The sequence below is a fragment of the Notamacropus eugenii genome, chromosome 5 (genome assembly GCF_028372415.1).
Source record: "Notamacropus eugenii isolate mMacEug1 chromosome 5, mMacEug1.pri_v2, whole genome shotgun sequence".
NCBI classification, from domain to species: domain Eukaryota; kingdom Metazoa; phylum Chordata; class Mammalia; order Diprotodontia; family Macropodidae; genus Notamacropus; species Notamacropus eugenii.
The window spans coordinates 33,938,942-33,949,026 of NC_092876.1; the positions used below are offsets into that span (position 1 = coordinate 33,938,942).

The 10,085-nt window shown below is 41.5% G+C and overlaps 1 long non-coding RNA gene across 1 annotated transcript; it reads left to right on the forward strand.

Moving 5' to 3' along the window:
* The first annotated feature begins 8,521 nt into the window (after nt 1-8,521).
* LOC140508556 (uncharacterized) lies at nt 8,522-9,773 on the forward strand. The gene is made up of 2 exons (XR_011968462.1): nt 8,522-9,086; nt 9,581-9,773. It is a non-coding gene; the product is annotated as an uncharacterized lncRNA (long non-coding RNA).
* Nucleotides 9,774-10,085: the final 312 nt, after the last annotated feature.

Genomic DNA, 10,085 nt, shown 5'->3' on the forward strand with positions numbered 1-10,085 from the left:
GAGAGAAGAGATAAAAGAGGTAGAGTGATCTGACCTGGGAACTTTGAAAGACACAAGAAAAACAGGTGGCACATGCCATGATCTGACTATGATGGCTACTGGTGGGGAAGAAAGGAGGTGGTAGGGAAAAGACTTCAGGTCAGAGAAGACCTTGCACTAACCACCAGTAGCTGAGACAGCTCGAGTTAACTGGAAATTTGGTAGCCTGGGAAAAAACAAAATCTTCTTTTGGGGGGTGGGGTGGGGCAAGGAGAATCTCTGAGTCCATCAAGCTCCTGTGACATAGGCTGCTTCTGCTTAGACATGGCCCCTTCTCCCTATTACCAGGCCTACTCCATGATGTTCTGGAATCTTCTGTAGCCACAAGCTAGAGTTCTGTACTGTCCCTAAAACGTAGCCTAATTCCCAAATGGAGAATAGGGAGCATCCTTCACAATCACACACTTTAGTTACAAGTAAGAGACTGATAGTGTAACTACAGTTTATGTAGTTGTCCTAACTGGCTCTCCTACCCACCTTGGCTCCAGGTTCCTCTAGGCTCAGGCAGGGTTTAAAATGTAGAATAGTTTACGTTGAATAATAATATGATAGCTAACCTTTATATAGTGTTATGTGTCAGATGTGTTAAGCGTTTTATAACTATTGTCTCATTTAGTTCTACCTCCTAGGTGCTATTATCACCCCCATTTTGCAGATGAAGAAATTGCAAACAAAGCTTAAGTGACTTGTCCAATAAGTGTCTGAGGTGGGTATTTAACTTGGATCTTCCTGATTCCAGGTCCAGGGCTCTATCCTCTGAGCTACCTAGCTGTGTGACAATATTTCATCAAGTTTTTTCCCATTTTTTTCTCATTTTTCCCCCACCCTGAACTCTGTGGAAAGTTTCCAGAAATATACCAAATGTCTCACTTTTCATGAAGATTTCTTCCTTTCTTTCTATAGCTCCAAAGGAAACAGCATCCATAGAATACCTTTGCTGTAATGAATTGGAATTAAAGTTTGTGTGGTAGAAAGAGCACTGGGTTGGAAATGAAAAGACCTAGGTTTGAAATCCTAAATCTCCCACTTTCTGTCTGGGTGACCTTGAGCCAGTTACTCTGTGCCTCAGTTTCCTCATTTGTAACATGAGAGAGCTTTGGACTAGATAGCCTTTGAGGTCCCTTCCAGGTCCAAACTTATGCTCCCAAGGTAATTAAATTCTAAGCACTGGATCACTACTCAGGTAACACCTAACAGTAGCCATTTTGTTCCTCACTAAATTCTCACTTTGCTTTTTCCAAGGGAACTGACTCTGGGAGTATACCTGAGGGGTCGGAGTATCTTTCTAAGGCTATTGACTTGGCCCCCATCATACCATGGATGAACTCCCTATTATCCAGCCAGCCAGTTAACAACAATCAGCTGTTTAAAGCGCTATTTACTGAAAAGATATAGTAAAATCAAAGTATAAAAACAAGCCCTTGAATGGAAGCACTCTACTACCTTTGTTTCTGGGGAGAGTGAGCTCAGACTTAAAGCATTTCCTCCACCATGCTTACTTCTGAATTTAGCACCAGTGATGGACAAGTTGATCCCTCACTTATAGAACACAGTGTCCTTGTTGCCAGGGTGATGCATTGCTCGGCTGGGTCAAGCTGGCTCATTCCCAGACTCAGACACTAGAGATTTTGTGGCTCTTCTGATCTCCCAGAGACCTTTTTGTACCAAGAGAAAGAAGACACAAACAGGTGACGTCATCCCAGACACAGACTTGCAGACCAACCAGCCACCAATCAAAACATCCTTTATCTACCATGCAGTAAGCAAGAGGAAACAATCTTGGAATATTTAAGCATGCCCTGAAGTGAAGATCCAGGACCCTCCACCCTCTAGAAATGGGCTTATCAAACATACCAAGAGCTAGGCACTCCTTGGCTAGTCCTCTGTTACATGGAAAATAAGGGGACTAGACTCCCAATTCCCTACATACGATCTCATGCTTCCCTATCTCTGCCTTTCTCCTTGGCATGGCCCCCTGGTTTATCCATGAGAATTCAATATTCTGGCCTGGATGTTTCATAGCAACTGACTGTTTTTAAAAGCCCTACTCACTGCTATCATTAAAGACAAGTTTGCACATCATAGCTATAGTTACTTCCATACTTTTGAAAAATTCATTCATTCATCTATTTATTTGTAGTGTTCATTTTTTGAAACATTTGAGTTCCAAATTCTCTCCCTCCCTCCTGCCCCTCTCCCATACATTGAGAACAAAAACAATATAAAATCAGTTTATAGCGTGAAGTCATGCAAAACATATTTCCATATTAATCATGCAAAGCACATTTCCACATTAGTCAAAACTAAAAAACAAAAACAAAGCAAGAAACATAAAGTTAAAAAAAGTCTGCTTCAATCTGTACTCAGAGTTCATCAATTCCTTGAGGGATCCTTTAGAATTAGCCTGAATCATTGTTTTGATCAAAATGGCAAAGTCATTCACAATTGATCATTGTACAATGTGGCTGTTACTGTGTACAACATTCTCCTGGTTCTGCATCAGTTCACATAAGTCTTCCCAGGTTTTTCTGAAACTATCCTGCTCACAATTTCTTACAGTACAGTAGTGTTCCAAAACAATTGTATATGACAACTTCCTCAACCATTTCCCAATTGATGGACAAATCCTCAATTTCCAATTCTTTGCCACCAGAAAAAGAGCTCCTATAAGTATTTTTGTACATATAGATCCCTTTCCTTTTTCTTTGATCTCTTTGGGATACAGGCTTAGTAATGCTATTGCTGGATCAAAAGATATGCACAGTTTTATAGCCCTTTGGGTGAAATTCTAATTTGTTCTCCAAAATGATTGGATCAGTTCACAACTCTACCAACAGTATTAGTGTCCCTTTTTTTCCTCCACATCCTCTCTAGTATTTGTCATTTTCCTTTTCTGACATGTTAATCAATCTACTAGATGTTAAGATCTAGTACCTCAGAGTTGTTTTAGTTTGCATTTCTCTAATCAGTACTGATTTAGAATATTTTTTCATATGACTATAGATAGCTTTGATTTCTTCCTCTGAAAACTGCCTGTTTATATCCTTTGACCATTTATCAACTGGAGACTATTTCTTATTTTATAAATTTAGCTCAACTTCCTATATATTTGAGAAATGAGGCCTTTTTCAGATTTATAAATTCTAATTATAAATCTAATTTATAATTTATACATTTATAATTTATAATGTTATCTAATTATAAATTCACCTTCCATTTCTTGGTTTCCTTCTACTTTTGACTATATTAGTTTGGTTTGTGAAAAATCCTTTTAATTTCATGTAATCAAAATTACCCATTTTCCATCTGGTGATGTTCTCTATCTCTTGTTTGGTCATAGTTTCTTCCCTTATCCAAAGATACTTGCTTCTTTTCCATCTCCTGTTTCTGTTCTCTAGGGTGCCCAGGTCTATGGGCCAACCAGTGGAAATTTTACAATAGATTCAGCCCCTCATGTAGCTGGGATGGTGGTGGTACTGCAGCTGGGCTTCCCTTCCAAAGACTTCTAAGTCTCTGTTGTCTCCCCCAGCCAGGCCTCACTCACCAATTCCTGCCCAGGACACCAGAGATGGGAAACCTATTGGTCACACTTGAATCTAACTAATTATCTTCCCTATAAAATCTCTGGTTTTTGGTTAAACACAGTGATACTGAATGTCGTCCCTCAGAGGGTCTAAGATGACTGGCCATAACTTAGTGTAATCTGAACATGCCAGGTCTAGAGGAATTATCATAGGACTGTCGTTTTAGAGTTGGAAGGGAACTTAGAGATTGAGTCTAGCCCCCTCATTTTATAGAGGATGGGGCAGATTGACAATCTCAGAGAGATTCTCACTTGCCCAGATCCTCCAACTAGTAGGAGTCAGTGGCAAGATTTGAACCTAGGCCTTCTTGACTTCACATCCAGTTCTCTACTCAATATTCAGTGCAGTCACTTATGACTTATTGAGGAATCTTCTTCCTTTCGTGACTTGAAGGCAATTCCCACTAGACACTCATGTGTCTCTGTCCCTGCAGTGATGAAGCCTAAATGCATTGAAGCCCTGTGTTCCTCTTTCTCTGCCTCTGCTTCTTCCTTCTCCTTGGCATCTCCTAGATGCCAAGCCTTTCCTTGCATGAGTTAGATCACTTCCATAATAAAGGTTTATTGCTATGACTGCCTGTGACTGATCTGCCATCTTCATGAAATCCTGCAGGACCCAAAGCAGATTCAACAGACTCAGATGGGAGCAGCCTCAGGGTAAGTGCAATGTTCAGTTGACTGTTTATATTAGGTGAGTGTAGACTAGATGCTGTCTGGGTAGGAGAACATGTAATAAGAAACTATTTGGCCATGCTAACTTTGGTATTTATTGAGATTAGTTTTAATTTCAACAAAAAAAAGCCTTAGTGACAACAAAAAGTTACTTTTGAAGGATTTTGGAGGAAATTTCACAAAATCTCAGAATATGAGGATTAGACTACCTATGTGATCTTTGGCAACTCCACTTTTCTGCCTCAGTTTCTCCATCTGGAAAATAAAGGAATTAGACCATCTGGGCTCTGAGATCCCTTCCTGTTGTAGTGCTGTGGTCCTCTAGGGCTAAGGTCATAATCCAAGGGGGGTAACTTTGGGCAAGTGATTTAATTTCTTTCGACTTCTGCTTTCTCCCTCTCTCAAATGAGAGTATGGGACTAGCTGGGCTCTGAGGTCCCTTTCAGACCAAGATCTATGCTCCTATGACCCATCCAGTTTAACCCATAACAGAATGGAATCCCCTCTACAATGCGCCCAGAATGTGTTGGTTGGAATATAAAGTATTACAAGCATTGGAGTTGTTAGTTCATCAGAGGGTGATTCAATTAAAAATTCAGTGGAAACAAAAATTTCAAATTAGGAGAGTGGGATAGTTTTCTTATTAGGATCATAGATTTAGAGTTGAATGAGACCTTGGAGACTGTCTCATTTAATTCTCTAGTTTACAGATGAGGAAATTGAGGCCCAGAGAGGTGAAATTGAAAAATGTTACTCCTTTTGACAATCAAATCTAGGATTCAATTTCTAAGGATCAGATTGGCTAGTCAAGCCCCAGAGTCAATCAGGCCATCAAATACAATTTCACAGTCCAGAGTGTCCTAGAAATGAAGAGCTCTCATTCTGGTCAAGGTCTGGCAGTGGAAAGACAGGGAAAGGGGGAGGGGATGCCAGCTGTTGTTTGAATCTGATGAAGAACATGGATGGAGAGGACAATAGAAGGCACCAAATAGTTCATAAATGTGCTATCTATCCACTGTCTATTTAGCTATCTTGTCTGTCCTTTCCATCCATTCATTTGTCCATCTTGTTCCCCCCCTCCCCATCCATTCATCCATCCATTCATCTACCTACCTACCTCTAGATGTCCATCCATCCATCCATCCATTTATCCATCCATCCCTCTCTCTATCTACATCTCTGTCCATCTATCTATCACCTTCTCTCTAGATATTTCTCTCTCTCTCTCCCCTCTCTTTCTCTCTTCCTCTCCGTCCCTCCTTCCTTCCCTCCATAATGCAGAGATTGGAATGGGAATGATACCATATATGGATGACAACTTTAATGCTCTACTTATGACACTGTTTCTGGAAACCTGTCTCCTGTAAGAGGACACATTTGAAAACTGGACCCATCTGTATTCCCATCATGAATCTCCTTAGGAGGGCCATGCATTTTTCACACAGTATGTATAAAATTCTCTGTGCTAGTTTTGGGTCATTATCCATTCAATAGGCTTGGCCTGAGCCCTCACCAATATGTTTCTATGCCAGAGGGACAGGGTCTTGGACCTGGGATTTTGCTGACATAGGGAACTCCATTGTGAGGAGACTCTAGTTACCAATCCAGACCAGTTCCTTATCTGTACTTTACTGTCTTAGGGTTGCCAAGAGCACTGATGTGTTAGATGACCTTCCCAGAGTCACACAACCATTATGTGCTAGAAGCAGATCTTCTTGACTCTAAGGGCGACCTTCAATCCACTGTAGCACTCTATTTCTATGCCAAACCATGTGCTCAGGAGGGGAAAGTGAGGCAGGTGACCTTGTACAGCCCTTCCTCACTCAAGTCAAGTGCAAGTCATGTCATCATTTCTCTGATGTCATGATCTTCTTCGAAAACAAAGGATGAACACAGACAGAATAGACAGACTATGCCAAAGTGAAACATGATTTAAAAAACAAAAGGCATGAAACTAAAACAATAACAAGGTCAATAATGAACTGAAGTATGTAGTAAACATTTCCTGTAACCACACATGAATGGTTTCCATATCTCTTGGGAGAGTTCTAATTGACTTCTCATCTAATTCCATTGTTTCCCTAAAATAGCGAGAGAGGAACAAATTCATGACCCTGAAGCTCAGCATCTGAAGGCACTCTGCCCTCTCCAGGTGGCACTCCAGACAGCACCAACATCTACGAAAACCTCATGCTGCAGCCCTTGTGGCTGCCATCACAGTCCATATGGAAGGACAGAGATCAAAATGGAGATCACATGGAGAATTCCATGTGACTTTGATTTCTCTTTGAGTCACCTTCTGCATAGTATAATGGACAGAGTGCTAGACTCATAGTGGAGAAGCTCTGGATTTCAGTCCTGTATCAGACACTTACTATGTGACTTTGGCTGAGTCACAGTTTCTCCAAGACTCAGTTTTCTTATCTGTAAAATCAGGTGGTTGAACTCAGTGACCATTAAGGTTCCTTTCAGAACTAAGACTCTGATCGCAGGACATTTTCTTCTACTCCTATCTCTAATGCCACTTGCGTCATTCCTCTCATATCTCTACCAAGAGGCACCCACATCCTCTCCCCACACTTCTGCTGTCAATGCCAGACTCTTGTGCAAGCTTTCCCTACAACACTTTCAAACCTCCTGGACTGAAAAGTCTCTTTCTTCAACCAGTGACCTTGTTTGGTGATATCACTTCACTAAGGGATCAAATAGAATCTTCTGGGCAATGAAGTTCAGAGAATTTTCTTTAGTGAGGTCAAGTTGTTAGAGTAATAATGATGATGATAATCATAAGTACAGCTCGATTGCGAAGTAGATAGAGCACTGGGCTTGGAGTCAGGAAGACCTAAGTTCAAATCCAACTTCAGCTGCCTAGTGGTCCTGGGCAAGTCACTTAGCCATGTTTGCCTCAGTTTCCTCATCTGTAAAATGGGGATAATAATAGCACAAACCACCTTCTAGGGTTGTTATGAGGACCAAATGAGATAATAATTGTAAAACACTTAGCACAGTGCCTGGCACATAGTGCTATATGAATACTAGTTCTTATTATCATTTTGTATTTCAGTCATGACCAATTCTCCATTACCCAATTTGGTCTAGATATCTTCTCTATATATGCTTTGTCTTAGCAGTAATATGGGGAAATGGGTGAACTCTTGATCTTTGGGACCCTTGGTCACATCTATGGCCCATCTAGGCCTTTGGATCAATGCTAAAGGACCTGGCATTTTGTAATGATGAAGCAATCCTTTTATTGGCCTCTGGTCCAGAAAGAACCACTCACTCACTAGGCTTTAAGAGGAGAGACAACTTCTGTTCTCTTACTCTCTGCCTCTTTTTAGAATACTGATATAGAACTCTCAGAAATTTCCTGTCAAGGTGGGGCAGGGTATCCTTCCCCTCAAGCATACTGATAGCTATGCTGATTATCTACATAGGGCAGCTACAGCATGTGCTTGTCTGGGTAAGCCTGAGTATGGATCTCTTGGTCCTGGCCTCCTCTTCTGATTGTTCCTTCTTTCCCTAAATCCTCATTCAGGCAGCTGGGTTTACTCACAGGTTGTGTTCATCCTTTGTTTTTGAAGAAGACTATGACATCAGAGAAATGATGATATGACTTGCACTTGACTTTATTTTGAGTGAGGGAGGGCTGTGTAGGTCACCAGCCTCACTTTCTCCTCCTGAGCCATCTGGATCCAGTGACCAGATATTCATTTGAATGATTGGAGATGGTGCCCAAGCACCACTTAAGGGCTGTTTCTGGACCCTTCTGGCTTAAGAGTGATTATCAATAGTAACTATTGCTTTTTCCCTCCCAGCTTGATTTAGTTATTTTTCTTTGGCTCATTAAAGGGGCCATCCTCTGACTACTTCTTAAAAAGGTCTATTCAATGAATGGGCCTTTCCTCATCCTAAGTGAGTACCTGAATAGACCTTAGACTAAAGGGGCCAAGGTCTCCCATTGCATCCTGGGTCATCTCCAGTCCTCCAGATGAATATCTGGTCACTGGATTCAGATGGCTCTGGAGGAGAAAGTGAAGCTGGTGACTTTGCACAGCCCTCCCTCACTCAAAACCAAGTCAAGTGCAAGTCATGTCATCATTTCTCTGATGTCATGGTCTTCTTCAGGAACAAAAGATGAACACACAATCTTTCCCTGAATATAGGTGATGAAATAATGACCCTGGCATGGATGTTTCTAGCTCTGAAGTTCAAGGGTGTGGGAAATGCTGGGTCCCTCAGTCAGAGCTGACTGGTGACAGGAGGAGGTGTTTTAGAAACGTACCTTCCTCAGAGAGGCTAGGAAGGGATGATAAGTCTAAAGTTTAGTCACTCTACTCTAGAGTCACTCTAAACCTTAAGTTGACTGCCCAAAAGACATGGAGCTTGAGAGAATTGTTTGGACAGTGCAAGGCCAAGGTGAAGATGAAATGCCTCTTTGAATGGCACTATGTTTTCAGTCTCATCTTCTTGGGAGAGAGACAGTAATGGGGAGTTGCCGTATCATGTTTTACCTCTTTCTCAATAGGCATTTTTGAGTCAGTGGTGTTTTTAGCATTTGAGTAGAACAGATAAAAACTCTCCCATTTTTGCTCTACCTTATTAAAAAAGAATCTTTCTATTCCCTTCTGGGGGAGACTCTTCACCTGAGCTAAAGCCTAATGCCTGGAGGTGTGGGCTGAGCAAGTAAAGAGCTAGAGATAAGGAAAAGGAATCTGACCACTTTCTTTGGGGGAGAAGTTCCAGTCTTCCTTTGGACCTGAGTCCAAAGCCCGAGACCCTTTAGGGGAAGGTGAGTGCCCTAGCCCCATCCTCCCTGCCTCCCAGAGCCCAGCAGGTCTGTTATTCCTCAGAGTTTTTGTGAATAAAGTTTTAACTCCTTTATAGATAAGTTACTGGAGAGGTTTTGATATTTGAAACACGGTAAATACCTGGTCTATGGCCTCCCAGCTAATTTCAGAAATTGAGAACCGAAGATGAGAATCTTGATGTGTATCTATCCCGAATCGACCATATTTGGGGAATCCAAGTCCGCAGCGTCCAAGTTCAGAGCATTATCTTTCCTTGGGGTGCAGAAAGCAGCAGGCATCTCTGATCCCTGTCTGAGGGAGATGAATCCGTGCCAGTTGTCTTGTTCCTGACAATTCTGAGCATGTACTCTTGGGTTTATGATGTAGGCTATTTCTCTATTGAGGGAATCCACTAACAATGAGTAAGATTCTTCCGTTTTTCCTTCTGTTTTATTATTTTAAGTTTTTTGTTGCTAATTGTGGTTTTACCCTGCAGGTATTTCCTGATGCCATGGCTTTACTGCCCCAGAGAACCTTGCCCCGTAACAAAACAAAATCAAACAAACAAAAACCACTTGAGCATGACATGGTGATTACAACTGTCAGTCTATGCGACATGTACCATCCACAGTCTCTCACATTTTTTTTTTAAAATAAAGGAAGATATGTTCCATCATTTGAATCTGGAACCAACATTGGCCAGGGTATCATTTGAGTTCAGTAAGCCATTGGTAGCCATTTGCTAGCCATAGTTAGAGCAGCTAGGTGGCACACTGCAGTGACTTAGAATCAGGAAGACTGATCTTGAGTTCAAATCCAGCCTCAGACACTTACTAGCTATGTGACCTTGGACAAGTCACTTAACCCAGTTTGCCTCAGTTTTGTCATTTGAAAAATGAGCTGGAGAAGGAAATGGCAAATAACTCCAGTGTTTCTGCCAAGAAAACCCCAAATGGGGTCATGGAAAGTTGGACACACAACTGAAACAACTGGACAACAAA